Source organism: Muntiacus reevesi, chromosome 11, assembly GCF_963930625.1.
Source record: "Muntiacus reevesi chromosome 11, mMunRee1.1, whole genome shotgun sequence".
NCBI classification, from domain to species: Eukaryota; Metazoa; Chordata; class Mammalia; order Artiodactyla; family Cervidae; genus Muntiacus; species Muntiacus reevesi.
This window is the reverse complement of record NC_089259.1, coordinates 1,997,158-2,017,833: the sequence shown is the minus strand read 5'-3', so window position 1 is coordinate 2,017,833 and position 20,676 is coordinate 1,997,158. Positions and strand designations below refer to the sequence as shown.

The 20,676-nt window shown below is 38.8% G+C and overlaps 1 protein-coding gene and 1 non-coding gene across 6 annotated transcripts in view; one reads left to right on the top strand and one right to left on the bottom strand.

The window, feature by feature from the left end:
- Window positions 1-20,676, bottom strand: part of DIAPH3 (diaphanous related formin 3) — a 530,180-nt gene that overhangs the window by 429,354 nt on the left and 80,150 nt on the right. The window lies entirely within an intron of this gene.
- TRNAC-ACA (transfer RNA cysteine (anticodon ACA)) lies at window positions 1,659-1,730 on the top strand. Its single transcript has one exon. It is a non-coding gene; the product is annotated as a tRNA-Cys (tRNA).

Genomic DNA, 20,676 nt, shown 5'->3' with positions numbered 1-20,676 from the left:
ATGGCTTCTTAGATACATCCATCATTTAAAAGTAAACACTTAATTTCCAATACATGGGGTTTTTTTTTAAGTATCTTTGATATTAATTCCTCATTTTGATATTAATTTCTCATGTAAATGCTTTCTGCTCTGCAATAACCCTCAGTGCTTTATCAGTCTTTTAACTCTATTGAGGCTTTCATGTCACATTGTACTTGAAAATATGTGGGTTATTTTATCTTTTGATATTTATTGCTTACATAATTCCGCAGTGATAAGAGGACTCTGTATGATTTCAGTACCTTCAGATCATGAAATTTTTGCACCTTGTTTTATGTCCCTGGATATGCTTCATTGTCTCCTGGTTTATGGTCTCTGGGAAGTTGAACAGAATTTGTATCATGCTGTTGTGTGAAAATTATATAAATCTTAATTATGTTGAATTGGTCCATAGTGTTTTTCAGGTCTACTATACCCATCTATCTTTCTGTCTATTCATTCTAGTAATTTTTGAGAGCTTGATACTGAAACTACAACTAAAAATCATAATTTATCTACTTAAAAAATAATTTCAATGCATAGTGGGACTATATTTAACTTTGTATTTTCCAAGTCTTCTATAAATGTGTTATCATACTTTTATAATTTAAAAAATAAAAAACTTTAAAAATAAATAAAGACATAGGAAATAAAGATAAACAAAAGATTAGTTTTCAGCACCACTTCTCCCCTTTTATTATATTACTATCAAAATACAGGTACAAAAGAAAAGAAATTCAGGGGAGAAAATACTATGTTACATGAATAATCAGAACTGTGCCTTTTACACACAGCCCTTCTTGTGTTTCTTTCATTTCACATGACTTCACAGGAAGCAGGCAGCCAGGGAGGGAGGAGGACACTCACGCCTGCGTCTTTCTAAGTCCATTAGCCATGAAGAGGAAAATACTTAGAAAGCCTTATCCCCTGTGGTATCAAAACACATTAGTGAGATAAGGATGTCTGCCTGACATCACAAAAATTGGAAGGATATTTATCCAACACAGTTTTTAAATCTTTTTTAATCCCTTAGTAAATTTTATTCTAAAATGCCACATGCAGGATAGACAGAAAAGTACATACATTATTCTTGTCATATTTTTTTATTAAAAGTATTCTAAGGCACAAAAATTAATATATTTTCAATACTTATTTTCCTTACCATTTCTATTTTTCTAAAATGAAACATTCTTTCTTTTGCTATTTAATTTTAAAGAAACTAGCAACCATTTCCTTTGACCTGTCTTAGAACAGATTCATTTGTACCTGCTTCAATGCCTGCATTTCATCGCAGTTCAGGTGTAAGATTTATCAGCATATGTTTCTTTTTCACTATTTTGTCTCATTTGTTTATTAGCAGTCATCTGGAATACCATTTCTATGACAAATTAAAAATATGTTATATTTCCAAGGTACTAGTGAAAAGTACCAAAGAACTGACTTTCCTTTTTCAATTAACTGAATTATTTCTATACAACCAGGCAGAATCCACCACATGATGATGATCTGACTTTTAAAATAATAAAAGCAAAAAGCTAAATCTAGAAAATCCTCATGCTCTACAGGAAGCCAACACAGCAAAATGCCCATGTTGGTGAGAAAATGGCCTTTTAGTCCCTAGTAGAGTGGCTAATGGGACTTCCCTGGTGGCTTAGATGGTAAAGCGTCTGCCTACAGTGCAGGAGACCCAGGTTCAACCCCTGGGTTGGGAAGATCTCCTGGAGAAGGAAATGGCAACCCACTCCAGTATTCTTGCCTGGAAAATCCCATAGATGGGGGAGCCTAGTAGGCTACAGTCCATGGGGTCACAAAGAGTCGGACACAACTGAGCGACTTCACTTTCACTTTTCTTTCTTTCAGAGTGTCTAATTGCAGTAGACAATGGCAGCCCACTCCAGGATTCTTGCCTGGAGAACTCCATGCACAGAGGAGCCTGGTGGGCCACAGTCCATGGGGTCACAGAGAGTCGATCACAGCTGAGCACAGGTATACACACACAGTGCCTGAAATGTGGTGGCTGCTGTCAGCAAAACTCTGCCCACATTATCTGAGATATCACAGAAGTCAGAAGTTACGTTCTTAAAACATTACTCCAATCACTGTAAAATATCACTCTACTCGCTAAATCGGAACTAATTCCTCTCAGAAAGTAGGTACTCCACACCAAAACTCACCATGCAGGACCCCCAACTGCAGGCAATTTTTTAGTTTTGTAATTACACATAAATTCATCAAAAAAAATTAGCATTTTTTAACATGAAGATCCAAAATACAGCCTCTAGAGATTACAAACTTAAAATATTGGGGGACTGTAAAATAGACTGGAATTTTAAGTGCTTTCTGTATGAAAAGTTACTTGACGCAGGACCATTCTCCATGGCATTCACTCTGTAATTTTCAGCAGGCTAACTGCAGAAAATAGAAAAGTTTCATCAATATAAAGCCAAAAGAGTCAAAACACCTAAGTTTGCAGGGTAAAGAGAGGGTGTGTACTCTTGCATGAGTGTGTATATGTCTCTATGCTTGTCTATGTCAGTAGCTATTAAATTAACTGCCTCATTTCACTAGCATTGCCAATTCCCAAATTCTTGGTACTTATTCAGGTGATGAGACTTGAGAAGATAAATAAAATGATACAAAATGTGGAGACTATTTAAAGAAATAGTTTGCATAGATAATGACAACATTGGGAAAAAACAGCAGAGTCAGCACTGTACAAAAACAGGTAAGCACAGTTGGTGCCAAGGGGGAAATTATAACCTAAATTACCATCATGGATATTGCTATTAAAACGCGCTGGGACAACTTCCTTGAATTTTTCAAATGATTTCTAGCATCTCTAATGTTACTTATCAAAAGAAACACTAAGCTGTCACTGCAGTATGAATTACTTGTTTTCAGAACATTTACAACCCAAATAGATCTCCAATGCCAATAAAATCTGCTATTCAGAGATGCTGTTATGCAAACTCACAGCAGAAACAATGAGTGATGAAAAGCACCACACAAAGGAGTGTTCACTAACAAAACTAAGTTTAGCACGGAGCGCCCATAAAGAGTTAAGGCTTTTTTATAAGCACTTAAAGAACACAATTATGTACCAAGAATTCTTCCTATAATTTTAGAAGCTGCCTTAGCGTACAGTAAAAATAGTATATATTAAAAGTTTAGAATTACTACCAAGTACATTTTACAAAGAAACATGATAAAATACAGAAAATCTGCTGCTCTTCTCTCACTGTTTGTAAAATATCTTTACAAAGAAAAAAAAAAGATTGATCACACATTAATTTTAGTCACTAAGATATTAGCTTGAATAAGTAATAGAAGACATTCAACATGCTATATTTCTTATATTATCCACCTATACCCAACTAGCATCAATTTCCCTTCCATTCAGAAGAAAGCTTTCCTTTGCTGGTCCACTGCCTTCAAAAGACTCGAGTATCTAGACTGTTTTTACTTAAGAAGTGTTGCTCCAACTGTTGAAGGCATTATAACATCTCCTCCTGCTTACCATGATCGGAATTGAGGTGTTCTTTAGCTTCTAAGCCTCAAAAGGGGAATATGACAGCAGGTAACAGCTGCTCCTACCAAAGGCCAGAGGATAGTTACTGAATAAACCACAGTGAGCCACAACCCATGAACACATTGCATGAACTGCAGTACCACACACACAGAACGTAGTAGAGAAGACAAGAGAACAGTACATCTAAGAGAAAGGACAGCAAGTGACAATTCTCTGAATATACCTTTTTGTATAATTCAGATTTTTAGAACTATGTTGATGTTTCATAGACTCAGAAAGAAAAAATAATTAAGAACAATGGAAAGACAATCTTAAAATTAAGTCAAATAAACCAAATTGCATTTTAAGTGACCAATAACGTCAGAAAAATAAGCTAGAGTATAAAATTTGAAGGTGCAGTTTTGGGAGGGGGGGGCATTTTAATGGATAGATAGATAGATAAAGACAGGAAAAGAAATACATGCAAAGATGGTAGGGTGGGTAAAAAATATATTTAAGATGGGTGTCTGTAGACACGTGATTTTCACATATGGATATACATATATTTTATATGTATCCATTATATGTATACATATGTAATATCCAAATATGCACACATATATATAAATATGTCATATACCTTCATGTATAGCATATATATATGTCTGTGAACATATAAGTACATATACATATTTATCTCCTAGCTCTGTCTGCAGGGCATAGAAGTCTAAGACATCCTATTAGAAGAACTAGCACTCATGATTTTTAAATTGCATTCTCCACAAAAAGGACAGGCTAGGACAGCACAAGATGACCCTGGAAGATTTTATGCTGGAGAGTGATGAAGTGCCAAAGAAGGAAGGGGGTGTGCTGAAGGATAGAGGACCCAGTTTTGAAGGGGATTCTATTCGTCAAATATACAGGGAGTAAGGGGGAGGGGAGTGGTTGCTCTAAGGGCAGGCGGTCTCCCCTGGTGTTAATGAAAATGTTCTGGAACTAGATGGTGGCAATGGGTGCACAACACTGCGAAGATAATAAATACCAATGTATACTTTGAGATGGCTAAATGATGAATCGTATACCACCACAATAAACTTTTTTAAAAACATTTATAAAACAGAAAAAAAAAAATCTGTAGTGTGAGATGTCAGGAGAGGAATTACCTGGGGAGGAGGGTGGGCAGAGACCAGGACACTGGAGCTGCCAGCGTTTCTGAATCCCAGCGAAGCCGTGGTCATGTGGGTGAGCTTATTTCTGGCATAGTTTGCCCAACACTACACTAAAGATAGGCAGACTCGATGCATGTAAAATGCTAAACCATTTCCAAATTTACTAGTTTTGACGCTTTATGTTATTTCTAAGGTTAAATAGGTAGATGCAAATTGAATTACTTTTAAATGTTTAATTTACATTTTAAAACATGCCATTTAAAGTATTTTATATAAAATTTCGTATATTTTCCTGCTAAAAAGTTACACTATGTCAAATAAGGACACTTCTTTTTATTCAGCATCTTCAGTATATTTTTTGGAATTGGGGAGGGGGAGTCCAAAGTTAGGGTGGAGAGACCTGATTAAATAAACATGGATGTTCTAATTTGCCAGTCTCTATTTGATGGTTCAGTGAAGGATAAAGATCTATTTGGCACATCTGAAGAAAAAAATGTGCTGATGCTCTTAGTCATTGGTTCATTTTCTTCTTTATTGTGTTGATTATGTTTATGTAGAAAGAAAAACACAACAAAACTTCATTGGGAATTTACAAAAAAAGGTTGGGGGAGGGGGGGGTGTCAAAACCACCAGCTGTTCCAGCCTTTAAAATAAGGCAATTTGTTTTTCTATTCCTCCAGCTAACTCCACAATTATTTGCCTCCACAATTCTGAGTAGTACTTTCAAGTGTCACTGTTAACGTTTATACTGAAAGCCCGTCTTCCTTTGTTTCTTCTTTCTTTTCCTTGATTTATAGAAGAAAACCACCCTGCCTCTTCACATACACAAGGTACCCTACAAATCTAATCTGTTTATGTTAGTAAAAAGCTCAAAAACATATAACAGCATAAAAGCTAATCTATTTCTCATATTCTTCTTCTTATAAATGACATTATAGGGCTTCCCTCATAGCTCAGTTGGCAAAGAGTCCACCTGCAATGCAAGAGATCCCAGTTCAATTCCTGGGTCGGGAAGATCCACTGGAGAAGGGACAGGCTACCCACCCCAGTATTCTTGGGCTTCCCTTGTGGTTCAGCTGGTAAAGAATCCTCCTGCAATGTGGGAGACCTGGGTTCTATCTCTGGGATGGGAAGATCCCCTAGAGAAGGGAAAGGCTACCCACTCCAGTACTGTGGCCTGGAGAATTTCACATCGCAAAGAGTCAGACACGACTGAGTGACTCACTTTCACAGCTAAATATGGGACAAAATAAATAGCAGAGAAGAAGAAACAAGATCTTTGCATCAGAATTACATCCCACTCTGCTCTCTGGTTTCCTCAGTGTTAAATATTTACAGTGTTAATGGAGTGGATGAAGCTGTAAACACTGAAATATGCTTGCAACATAACTTCTCTGATTTGTTATAATAAGCATATATTCCCTTCTTTTAAATTACTTGTAAGGGACTTCCCTGGCAGTCCAGTTGCTAAGAATCCACCTTCCAAAGCAGGGAACACATGTCGACCCCTGGCCGGAGAACTGACATCCCAACGTGCTGCAGAGCAACCGAGCCCAGACAGCACACCACTGAGCCCGAGGACTCAGGAGCCGTGCGCCGCCTGGAGGAGCCCACGCGCTGCACGGAAGGCGCGCAGCTCCCGCGTCCCCGCAGCCGCAGGTGGGCTCTCACCCACTGCACCTCCAGGGAGTCCTGACGTTTTCTCCTATAGTTTCGAGGTTTCCGTTCGGCGAAGAAGCTGATCTGTAGTGTTCAGAGGCCAAGGGACGAGGGGAGAGACGGTCCTGGTATGAGCTCTTCATCCTAGCCACACCCTTCTCTTCCAGGGAAGAATCAATAAACTGCCTTTATTGCTCAAGTTAGTTCAAGCTGGGCTTCTATAACTGACAACTAAAAGAGATTTGGTTAGTATGCAATGTTCTTTCCCACATGAACTGCTAAGTTCGATACACTACGGCTTTTATGCTAGTACTAGAAAATCGGTACTATACAAATCATTTCCTAATCTCACTACCCATGTCAATGTTTCTAAGTCTCCACATGTTTATACAGAGAAAATATCACTACATGGTTTAAGAAAAATGAATCTAATTATTTCTTAATGCACAATAGCTAAAGCCTTTGAAATTTAAGTATAATTGACAGTATTATTTAAATTACCCCTAAGAACGATGGTAATAATACACTTAAAGTTTCCATTTGACAAATGTGTCTTTTTCTCAGCATACAATTTCAGAGAATTTTTATCCTTTGAATTTTGTATCTTTTTATACCATAAGTGAGGTAAGCTTCACTTCCAGATACTGGGCTAGAAAGTTATGGATATGATGGCTAATCCCTAATTTTAGAAAGTACTTACAATTTTACATTTTAAAACCCAGATTCTTGAAGGCTTTGTTCCTGTATATATAATTCTACCATTCTTTTTCTTAACCATTAGAGAAGATGAGTTCATCTACATAATAACCATTTGATAACACCCACAGAAGGCAAAATTTCTGGAGACATTTTCTGCCCCAAAACCTAGCGCTGAGCTCCTCTCATGCTGGCAGGACCCAGGGGAGTCGCTCAGCACCCAGCTCCGGCTCAGCACCCAGCTCCGGCAGCACCCAGCTCCGGCTCAGCACCCAGCTCCAGCAGCACCCAGCTCCGGCTCAGCACCCAGCTCCGGCTCAGCACCCAGCTCCGGCAGCACCCAGGGGAGCGAAAGGAGTTCCGAATCAGGAGGGACAGGAGCTCTGAATCGGGCAAAAACAGCCCCCAGAGCGCCTCTCCAGGGAGTTTTACTCCAGCTCATGCTGGATTTACACAACACGACAGGCTGCCGCAACACTTTAGAAGACTGCAGGGAGGTGGCAGCGGGCTCAGGGAAGCATCGCATGCTGCCTGTAGCACTCACACGATGGGATCCTAAAGAAGGTTCCCAGTGCTCACTCCCAACAACAGCCATGAGTCAATCCACAAGCAACACTTCCCTTCAGTCCCACACCGCACTCCCAACACACACACCACATCAGTTAACCAACCCAGAGGGCCAGTCACGTGATATTAATCTCATTTGTTACACTGCTTCTGGATATCTCTTGACTCCAGGCTCCAAGGAAGCACTTGCTTAACATGACCTTCTCAGATCCACATGCTGCTTCTTTCTTTGGATGATTTCCTAGAATATATTCTAGCTCCTTACCTGACCTTCTCCTATTCACTTGCTCCTCAGCCTGGCCTTAATCCCCAAGTCACTTAAACGGGTGCTATTTTTCCGATCGAGACGGTCCTGGTCTCTTCGTAGTTAAACAGAAGATGACATCATGGTTCCAATTTATCACCTTCTTTTTCTGTGCCTCCTACTTGTCCCCATTAGGACAGGCTATGTGAGTCTCTACTGTATACCCTTTCAGGCTTCAGCAGACACAGCTAGAGTTGACCACAAGAGCGTTAACCACAAGCTCTAAGACCCACTACTCTTTTTTACAACAGAACAGATCCAGTTTTATCTTTGAGACATGACAGGGGAGTGGGGAGGGAGCTACATAAGACTATATTTTCACAAAAAGCTTCTTATTACACTAAAGAGAATTTTCATTAGTATTTGCTTTTATCTTCCAACCTCAAATGCGCTTTCAAGAGAATTTTCATGTGTTTTTACTCATATTTCATTCCTTCAACACTGGTTTAACACCCATCAGCTCAGTTCTATCCCTATCTTTGCCCAACTATTATAACAAAGACTCAGAACAGTGAACAGTTATCTTTCATCTTCCATCAAGGAAACCAGTTTCTTCCATCTTTACAACACACAGAGAAACATGTGTGCTCCTTTATTTTTGACTTGTAACATGAAACCGTCAGTCTAATCCCAGCCCCTATTTCCCTCTTTCTCTGTACAGTGATTCCATTTCTACAAACCTTTCAACCAGACACACCCTCACTCAAACCTCCCTCGATTATTCTGCCTCCCCTCTGGTTACTAATTCATTTCTTTCTTTTCTATCACCACTAAAAACTGACCAGTACGCTGTGCATTCACTGTCCCTCCTTCCTCAGTATACTCACTCTTTAGCCTTCACAGATGTGACTACCTGTGCCCTCACCAGCCCTCTCCCAGAGTCTCTTACACAAGACCAACAGGAAACTCCTAATCCATGCCTCTTCTCAGCGCCCCTCTGCCAATCTTCCTGAGGCAAAACTGTTTGTTTTTTTTTTTAATTTTTCCACCTGAGCCCTCCTCTCCCTAGACTATCCCATTTAATTCTTCTCGAGCTCTCTGTATCATATCTACAGTTGAAGAGAAAGCTGCAGTACCACCTCAGAATCTTTTATTGGTCTTCTCCTCCTCTATTCCTTTAACAGAGGTTTTCCACAATGGCTTCATCATTTCCCTGTTCTTGTTAATTTCATTGAGAAGTTTTCAATCATGTCCTTATACCAGTGAACATGAAAACTAATCTCTGGCATGCCATGACCAATTTCTGATATACTGTGACCAACTTCATGAATTTCAGGGGAAAAAAATATACTCCTTGCTACTCTCCAAAGACAAGTATTTGATCAGACTGAATTTTTATATATATACCAACACTAAAGTTTTGTTTGAAATGGAGCATTGTGAAAGTCACTCAGTCGTGTCCGAATCTTTGCAACCTGATGGACTACACAGTTCGTGGAATTCTCCAGGCCAGAATACTGGAGTGGGTAGCCTTTCCCTTCTCCAGCGGATCTTCCCAACCCAGGGATCAAACCCAGGTCTCCCACATTGCAGGCAGATTCTTTACCATCTGAGTTTGGATAATATCAAAATACACTTACATGACAAATGTACCTTTTACAAAGAGTATCTTACACTACTTACTATAAGGTTACAGTTACTAAGGGTCTCTAATAAGTATCAGAAGAAGAAGAATTGGAACATAATGAGGACACTATTAAAAGAAAAAAAAAACACACTAGAAATAAGGCTGATACTATAAAAATAATGTTCCTTTCATTAGTATTACTAGATGCTTTACCTAACTTATATGCCAGACACCATACATGCAGTAATAACACACAGTATTTCATACTACCTCTTGGGCTGATAGTCTCAACCTCATTTTCCATACTGAATAAAAGTAACCAAAAATGTTTAAAAACAGTTATCTCTGGTGAAGAACTTGTGGATGGCTATTTTTTTTTCTTTTTGGTTTATATGTTGTCTGCAATGTGCTGTCTGCAATGATACACATTACTTTTTGAAAATATATTAAAATGAAGACATCAAGTTTCTGAAAGCGGCGAATAATACATGAGAAGCACTTCCTGGTAAAGGAAGGAAACAAAGAATTTTCAAAAGTGAAAAGTAATTTAGATGTTATCAGATCTACTGCCCTAATTTTTTATATTGAAAAAATCAATTACAGTAATACTAAAATTCTAAGGCAGACAGAAAAAAAATCACAAGAAATACTTCAAATACAAATAATTCTTTTCATACATTTTTAATGTGGTAATACACCTCTTATGAGTAAAGTCTCCAAGGTTTCCTATATTTTCCATTTATTATGCTTTTTACATTATCCAGCACTGTCATGCATAGGTAAATGCTTAATAAACACTATTTGGCAATGATCACAAACTGAACATTTAAATTAGCCATGGATTTATCCAGATGTTTTCAAAACTTAAGTTCTAGTAAATAAAAGTGATTATTAAATGAGTGCCAATTTACTACAAAAATGTAAAATGAATCTGTGTGCTATTCCAAGTTGTATTTAAAAGCTTTGCAAACAGCATACTATTAACTCTGCTGATTTGTTTTTATTTTGCTAATTGAAATGTGGTCCATGTTATCAGGCCATCTGCACTATGGCAAAATGACTTGGTAAACAAGACAAAAATGGTATTTTATATTACCAACATCTGATTTTGATTCTGCTAAGAAAATATTATTTTACAAAGACAGCTTCTGGTACCAATACCGAAAACTTGGATAAAGGAAGCTGCAGTAGGAGCAGCCCACTGACCTGCTTAGAGCACCAGCCAGGAGACTGGGGGGAGTCCCAGGTCTCCCCATGGCTCCCCCCAAGAAAGAACATGAGGCATTCTCAACATAGCTGCGGGCAACAATCTAGCACCTTACTATCCACTTAGGGCCCACAGACCCCACTGTACTGATCCCATCTGCTGACACATGTTGTCTCTACCAAACTGTGAGCTCCTTGACATACTCGAGACTTGTCTTACATTAGCTTCCCAAAGTTTCTTGCATGTGGTAGAAACAAGACTGGCTTACTGCAGCCTGAAATCAAGAAGCAGTCACCTAGCCGCACGCAAAAGTCTGATGTAATCTGGTCGGTGACCGTCCTGCTCTTCGCCCCACATCATCCTCTTTGCGCTTTGTCAAAAAAAAAAAAACAAAAAAAACCCTTTACATCTTGAGAAATACACAAAAACATCAAAAAGTAGATCATACATAATCCCAGGACTCCTTTTATTTAAGAATGAGACAAAAATGGAAATTCTTGCCTCAATTTCTCCAATTCTAGCCCCAAATAATAGACACTTGCAAGTGCTTTTAACTAGTTTGGTTAGAATACATCAGTAGTTTTACTTAAAATGGATAAATAAACACAGGCACCAACTCATTCACATATGTGAATGAAGGAATGAAGACATGTATGTCTTCACAAAACAACTTTCTTCAAACAAAATTTGGTTTGCGCTATACACATGCTTCTCTATCATTTTCTGTATCAGCTAACTTTCCAAATCATAAATTCATTCATTTTAATAGCTGCATTACTGATCACAGCAGGAATGTGCTGTAAATTACTTAACCATTTCTCCACTGATGGATACTTTAGTTATTTTAAATTCCTTTGCTATTTTACAGTAGTACAAGGAACAATCTCATACATAAATCTTTTATCTTCAAGGTATTGTGATAAAAATAGATTTAAAGTAGTGGGATTGTTAGATAAGCAAGCTATGCAAGTTTTTTATTTTGATAAATACTGCCAAATTGGACTCCAAAAAGGCTGCACTGCATTATATTTCTACACCCTCACCAAACACGTACTGTCGGCACTCTTTTAGCTTTTCTATTTTGACAGACGAAAAATGCTATCTATTTTAATTTACATACTGAGATTGAACATTGTTTCAACTAACTGTCTGCCATTTGTATTTTTCTTAGGTAAACTGCTTACTCATATTAAGTAAAGAATTTCCTATTGGGTTATTCATCTTTTTCCTAATGATTTGTAGGTGTTCTTTACACATTAGTGACATGCAGCAACTATTTTTTCCATTTTTTTAATTTCTTCTAACTTGGTTTACTCCCTCCCTCTCCCTGTCACTGCCCATACAGAAGCCTTAAGTTGTTACATTAACAAATGTACAGACTTCTCTGGTGGCCCAATGGTTAAGAATCTACCTTGAAATGCAGTAGGCGTGAGTTTGATCCCTGGTAGGGGAACTCATGGAGAAGGCAATGGCACCCCACTCCAGTACTCTTGCCTGAAAAATCCCATGGACGGAGGAGCCTGGTAGGCTGCAGTCCATGGGGTCGCGAAGAGTCAGGCACGACTGAGCGACTTCACTTTCACTTTTCACTTTCCTGGATTGGAGAAGGAAATGGCAATTCACTCCAGTGTTGTTGCCTGGAGAATCCCAGGGACGGGGAAGCCTGGTGGGCTGCCGTCTCTAGGGTCACACAGAGTCAGACACGACTGAAGTGACTTAGCAGCAGCAGGGGAACTCAGATCCCACATGCCACAAAACAACTAAGCCTGCACGTGGTATCTCCTAAGCCCACGCACCACAACTAGAGAGTTCATGCACCAGAACTAAAGATTCCACGTGATGCAACAAAGATCTCAAGAGGTGCAACTGAGACCCAAAGCAGCCAAATAAAGATATTTTTTTAATGTACCCACCTTTTCCTTTAGATTTTCTGGATTTAAACTTGCTTAAGAACACTCTCTCACTCCAAGATTATTTTTAGTCATATCACCCCAGAATAATACTCTACACTTCATATAACGTACCCAGCCTAGCAAGGCTGAGTTTTCCTTACTGAACAGATAGGCCTAATTTTCGCTGACTTAAAGTTCCTCCCATTCCTCAGCGTGGCCTCACTCAGACTAGGAAATCTTTACACGGCTGTAAAGCTTCACTGTTTTCCCACCTTGTCCTTCAAATCCATCATCCCTTCTCACCGGGTTTCCTCCAACCCCTGTGGGGCAAAAGAGAGCGGGGAGGAAAGAAAGTTCAGGCATGGAAATGACTGTGATCAGGCGTCACTGCCACACTGTCCTCTGCCGCGGCTGGCAGGCAGATGCTGCACATGTGGGTGACTCAGAGACTCCCTCGCTGAGACCTGGCCGTCCAGCCCACACAGGCCTTCTCTGCGGGGTCACTGCATGTGCAGGTGGGCCCCTTGGACAAAACTCCTTCCAAGACAACTCAAAGCCAACTCCGTTCTGAGAGGTCTTACAGTCACTGTTCTGATACAAATCCAGGTTGTTCCAACAGCAGGTCTAATCCTGTCTCCTTGCTCTGACACCGAAGCACCTCACATAGCTGCGTGCCTCAGACCTATCATTCATAGACAGAGTCAGTTTCCAGTCCCTATGTCCTTAAATTGAAAACAATACAGTCAGCTCCTGAGTGGTTCTCTCGAGTGTCTACTCATCTAGTTCTCATTCCCTCAAAACGTGCTAGAGATAATGCCATAGCTGACACCTGTATCTCCAGAGAAAGTCTCTCTTTCAATCTTCTATTTTTTACATATTTGTAAGCTACTGTTAGCTTAAAATATTCAGCTACTGTTAGCTCATTCACAACCCATTTCACAGTCTCATTTCAAGGCCACACTGTTCCGGTATCTTCTTAGGCAGAAGTCCAAAGGCTAAGGATAGCAAGTGGACTAAAGATTCAGTTCGGTTCAGTTCAGTCACTCAGTCATGTCCGACTCCTTGCGAACTCATGGACGGCAGCACACCAGGCCTCCCTGTCCATCACCAAGTGCCGGAAATTACCCAAACTTATGTCCACTGAGTCCTTCTGGACTGTGATGCTGAAGCTGAAATTCAAATACTTTGGTCACCTGAAGAACTGACTCATTGGAAAAGAGCCTGATGCTGGGAAAGATTGAAGGCAGGAGGAGAAGGGGACGACAGAGGATGAGATGGTTGGATGGCATCACCAACTCAATGGACATGGGTTTAGGCAAACTCCGGGAGTTAGTTATGGACAGGGAGGCCTGGCGTGCTGCCGTCCATGGGGTCACGAGGAGTCAGACACGTCTGAGCGACTGAACTGAACTGAACTGAACCCTTAGCCTACTTGCTATCCTTAGCCTTTGGACTTCTGCCTAATTGCTGACAGAGAAGGAAATGTCACATTTAATATTTCTGCTATTGAAACCTTAGTTTTATTGTTATAATAATTCCTCTTTAGATTCTTTTCTTCTTTTTTTAGACTTTATCTTGGGTTGATAGATTTTCTTTCCTTCTTTATGATGTCATATTTTCTAAACTTTCTGTAACAATGAAGTATTTTTGAAATAAGAAAAATAATTGTTAAAATTCTTACAGTTTTAGTACCTTTATTCAGTGCATTCCCCATTAGTCACATTAAAGCCGTATACAAAACTAAATAATTACTTACAGCCATTTATTTATTTTTTATTTTATATTAAGATGATATTTGAATTCTGATCATCTCTCTTAAGAAAACATACCTCTACATAACTTTTAATGTGAAAAGTATTGAAAATACACAGTCCTTTCTCAGTAAGGAAGGACAAAAGCAATAGAATAGTAAGAAATTATTCCACGTTGGTTGAAGACCACCTCATTAAGTATTACTCTTATTTTTTAAGATGCATCTTTGATTTTAATAATTTAAAATTTGAGTATCTGAATAAATGAATGACACTTAGAATGTTACTTGATTACAAAATAAGTTGATCTTAGAATTTCTAATCATTTTGATTATTTAAACAGCCTTCGTGTCCTAAGAAAATTTATTTTAAATGACAGGGGGAAACGTATAAAGATCATAAGCTATAAAAATACTTAGTGAAAGAGTAAATGAGGACAACAGCTCCTGTCACATCCTCCTCTAGAAGGAGTTAAGAAGTGAACATCAAGGGAGGTACATTTTGCCAACTGTTACAATGCCCTCATCCCTTAAATCACAATTGACTTCAGATGATGAATTAGTAAAAATCAAAATATAACAGGTAATAAGGCTCCTATTAAAATGACCCAAGAGTTTACACATGTGCACCAAGATCAAGTGTAACCTCAAGATAAAATGAATTTATTTTAATCACAGTAAAAAGTATGACCTCAGGAATTTGGGGTTACTCTAAAAGTAGGAAGTATGTGCTATATGAGGAGGCAGTCTGCAGGGCTACTTGCACACATATCCAGAGACCCAAACTTCTTCAGAGTTCCACAGAGACTCCCCCAGAAAAGGGGCACCAACGATCTAGTTTCTGCTGCATCAGGCATTCCCTGTCCACATGGAGCTTCTCAATCAACTCAAGGAATTAACTCACTAACTTCTCATTAATTCAATTAATGTAATTCATACATGAAGTATGACAGTTAAGATAGGAAGAGCATATGGTACTATGGGCACACACACCAATATCTTCATAGTGATCATCCAACAAACCAAGTGAGCAACTTCCTGTCATGTGGCATTCTGTATACACCAGCCTACAAATAGAGAAGACAATACAAGAATTTTCTCCTTAATAATAGTATTTCTGATTGTGTAATGTTAAAATGACATTTGGATTTTAATACATTAGCTTAGATTGTATACCTGCCCACAAAATACATACTGAGTCTTAGAATGTTGACTATCCAAATTTGTGAGGCTTCAAAATCTGTCACGTGTAGACAGTCATAAATACACAAAGATAATACTGTCACAAAGGAATCTATCTTGTCCAGATGACGCATAACCTTGATGCGTGTCTTTCTTTTTCCTCCAGGTGCTACACACAAAGGCAGAGCCAGGGCACACACACCTCCTCAGGACCCTCAAGCCCTAACCAAATGGGCAAAGAGACAGCCATTCACGCTTGTGCTCAGTCGTGTCCGATGCTCTGGGGCCCCACGGGCTACAGCCCACCAGGCTCCTCTGCCATGGGACTTCCCAGGCACGAATACTGGAGTGGGCTGCCATTTCCTCCTCGAGGAGAGCTTCCCAATCCAGGGATCAAACTCACTTCTCCTGCATCACCTGCATTGGCAGAAAGCCACCTGAGAAGCTCAAGCACTAATTAAACTGGCAAGGAGAGTGGCAGTGCTGAGGTCAAAACAGCACAAACTAGGTCTTTAATTAAATGTGGCTAAGTGGAGGGTGGGAGCTAATTAGTGGTACAAAGACAGAGGAACCAGAAAGGGTTGATACAGACAAGATGGAAGTCAACAGGAACTTCAAGGAACAAAATTTTCCCCCATGAACAAAGGTTACAGCATGCTTGTGTGTGCTCCCAGAACATTCCTGAATGGGTATGATAGATTCTGTCCTAAGAAGATAAAAATAATGGATAATTAAAGTTAAAAGGGGATTTAAAATTGAAGGTTAGAGTACAATTTTTAGAAGAAAACTAATAAAAAATAATTTAAATTAAAAATTTACTTTTAAAAAGGTATCAAGCCCAAAAACCTGTATAGTTCTTGAAAATAACAAGTCATCAGCAAATTGTAGGTTGTATAAAAATATATGAGTAGGAAAAAAAGGGATATTTATCTGTTTGTCATGAATCTAGCATACCTAAAGTGGAATTAAAAACTACACACAAAAAAATGGATTTGTGAATAAGACAAAAAAATTGCCTAATGAATTATTAGTACTTTGATTTATATCTTAATATCCTCAATTCATTTATATATTACAGATAAAATATTAATATATTAATTTATACATGAAGTATTAATATAATGGATATGCTTGTAATAAACATTTATTGGCTTATTAGCATAAGGGCTTCCCACATGGCTCAGTGGTATACAGAGATGCAAGAGACATGGGTTCAATCTCTGGGTTGGGAAGATTCCCTGGAGAAGGGAATGGCAACCCACTCCAGTATTCTTGTCTGGAGAATCCCATGGATGGAGGAGCCTGGTGGGCTGCTGCCCATAGGGTCACACAGAGTCAGGCACGACTGAAGAGACTTAGCATGCATACATGCCTGCATTGGAAAAGGAAATGACAGCCCACTCCCACTCCAGTGTTCTTGCCTGGAGAATCCCAGGGATGGCGGAGCCTGGTGGGGTGCTCTCTATGGGGTCGCACAGAGTCGGGCACGACTGAAGTGCCTTAGCAGCAATAGCAGCCAGTATCCATGCCCAGGAAATCCCATGGACAGAGGCAGGCTACAGTCCAGGGGGTCACAAAGAGTCAGACACGATAGAGCAACTAACACCTTCTCCTTTCCAGTACTCTCACGTGGAAAATCTCATGGACAGAGGAGCCTGAGAGGCTGCAGCGCACAGGGTCACAGAGTCGGACACGCTGAGAGACCGAGCGTAGCACGCAGTGCAGCACATACGATCAGTTGTTCTTCTTTCCATCGAGAGGGTAAGTGATCAAAACGTTTGAGTCTACTAGCCTAAAGTACAGAAACTGAGCCAGAAGGTTCTGTTAACCATCTAGATACGGCACGGTAAGAACCTACACAAAAAAAGACAAGACACAGCAAAACAGCACTAAGAGACACAAAAGACAGAGTCCTCATGTCACCTGAGAACCCAGATCCAGGCCTCCCTGAGGCCAGCAGACCCCAGGGCTTCTCAGATGCAGGAGCCAGCATCTTCCTGTTTTTCTGACCCCACTGGAGAAAGGAAAAGAAAAAATAAAGTTCACCAGAGTGTGAGTTCTTTAACGTGCTAGAGACAGACGTCCAGTACAAGGCTTTCCACTAAACTATATAACACAGAGTGATCAAAGCCCAAAGCATGCTGTAGGCCATACTCCTAGGAATCAAAATCTGTAAACACCAGGAGCTGATTTTTTAAAATAAACCCCATACTGTTTATGAAGTATGATAATCTTATTCTTGTTAATGTAATAATATATGAAAATGAAAATCGCTGCTTCTGTGACAAATTAATGCTTAGAAAAATCAAGATTAGGGTGACCTGCTTTTGAAAAAACTTAATTTCAACTTAGGTATGATCAAGATAACTGAAAACATCTCACTATAAAAATCATACAAATCTTGTAAACCTGACCTTAGACTGTTTTTACAAGTATAAATTCTTGGTTGAATTAAAATACACAAGTGGTGATCATGGATGATGCTTCATGCTTTATATAGAAAAAAGTAGGAGCAACTCCTAATCAAAGCAAAGGGCTTGGTTCTAGATTCAGTACTAGCAGATGAATATATAATTTTATCTTATAAGTAGAAAAAAGACTATATTTTTAATGATGACCTGTTTTAATAATTTGTATTCAATTTTTTATTCCAGTATAATCAGATTTAAGAATGCTTCATCTATAGCATTCACCCAGTCCCATTTTATACTTTACTATAAACTTCAGTAAGATGACTTATCAAGAGACTTAAAATAAAGATAACATAAGACTTTAATCATTGCCCTATGTCTCATCCCATCATTCTCACACAAACACTCCTAAATTTTATTGCTTAGTAAACTTAAGTCTTTGAGAGGTATAATGAATGTTCTGGAATCACAAAGCTAGAAGTAACAAAGCAATTCTCAACCTCTGAAGGCAAAGTACATCCTGTGTGATAAGTAAAATAAGCTTTTATAAAATATTACAGAACACAGCTTTAATCCACACCATCCAGACAAAGTAGAATGTATTCTTTGTTCCTATTTCAAATCACTAGTGTTACTATACTATTTCAATAATTTTCTTAGTATTTAAAAATAGTTTCTAAATATAATTACTCACCATTGTTGTAATCTATTTTACTACAGCATAAAGAATAAAGTCCTAATGTCCATAACATTTTACAACGCGTTGCAAAAATTGATGAGTTTAATTACTTAATGTGACAAATCAATCTGAAATAAATTGATAATGAGCACACTGTACACTCTAATCTTGTTAAGACAGTCATTTCAGAATTCACTAATTTGCAAGTCAGTATATTTTAAAATAATAAATAGAAAAATTTCTTTTACATCTCAGCAGTTTAAAGCCAAAGCAATCAAAGGAGAGGGAATTCCCTGGCAGTTCAGTGGTCAGGACTCAAGGGTGCAAGTCCAACCCCTAGTTTGGCTCAGCAACTAAGGTCCCACAAGCCACTGGGCTCTGTCTGTAGACTAACTTTCAAATGGATTACAGGCACAAAAGTAGACTAATTAGTAGGCAAATGAAATAACGAAGGAAAATATTCATCCAAAGTCAATTCTAGTTGGTTAGAGATACACAGAACCACATACTTAAGATGAGTAGCACATTTTCATTTAAGTGATACAGGTACACGCATAAGGGGTCACACATCACTTTTTACAGTGCTGAACCATTTTCAAGCACAAGGTGACAGAAACTCTCAGATGCCTATGAACTCCATTTACATGGAGTACATCACTATAATTTTTTAAATGTATTCATATTCAAATCTGAGAAACATGATTCTGAGCTCATCAGGCCTGCTTAATTGCACCAACATCTGCAATCAATTTAAATTCTTTTAAGATAGTCTTTCAACGCCTGAAGTGATTTCACGCTGCGATAGATTTAACACACTCACTAATTTATAGACACACACAAGCAGATGAGACCTGTTTTTCCAGGGTGGGGTAAAGTATTGCAGGGCAGTCTGAATTTCCCAATGATCAATGGAATATAAATAACAATGCATTCTGCATAACTTATTTAAATTATATTAGATGATAGCACTGCACAAACATAATATAGAAATTAAGACTAAAGCTAGTGCTTTATTTAATTATACTTGTAGGTCATGGACCATTAAAAGGTTTGATGACAGTTTATGAATGAAATAAGCAGCAAAACCTAGCTCTATCAGTTGACATTACATAGGAAAAGGTCATGCATTAATGTATCATTTTCTCCCCTGAAAGTCAAGACTGGGTGGGGCAAGCAAGAGGAAGAATACTAACAATTCAGAAACAGTTTTTAACCAAAGACATAAAACTGACTTAAAATAAGGAAAAGGATACTAGACTCAAAATCAGAAGACGAGAGGACCTGGGCAGGTGACCGCAGCAGTATAGTTTTTGGATCTCCACAGAAAAACAAACAAAACAACTAAATAGCAAAACCTACCAATACTGAGCAATAAGGTATCTCCATGATCCTCAAAATCCAATCATTTGGAGAGAACCCACTTAACAGTCACAAAATCTGCACGGCATCAAGGTATGATGTAAAGAAGCAGAGACATCAACAAGACGTCTGAAGATGTGAAAACATATCAGAAGTAGCCCAGAGCTATTCTTACACAGTGTGAGAACAGCAGCTGGAAACAGGCGGGTGTGGGTCAGAGGCAGGAAGACCCGCAGACCCCGAGCCACCGGTGTCCCGCTGTCCCGTGAGGACTGTCCCAGCACTGCGCCCAGGGCTCCCGCCAGGCTCCCCGCTGCGGAGAGAGTGCTGGGAGAGACCTACACGGACCTGAGCAACCCCGCTGACGACAAAACACAGCCGGAAACACGGCAATCTGCAACTCTCCATTTCAAAATGAACTGAGAGAGACTAATATATATATGTTAAAAAGAAATGAGACAAAAACCTAAAGCAAAATTATTAGGTTGATGCAAAAGTAATAGTGGTTTTGCATTTGTCATATGATATTAGAATACATTCTTCAATAAACGTAGGTATACATCATTTTAATGCACATTTCTCGCTCTACCTTTTTTTGCTAATGACTTACTATATATTTTATATTTTATACTTTATATATATATTTTATACTTTATATATATATTTTATACTTATTTTCAGTTCAGTTCAGTCGCTCAGTCATGTCCA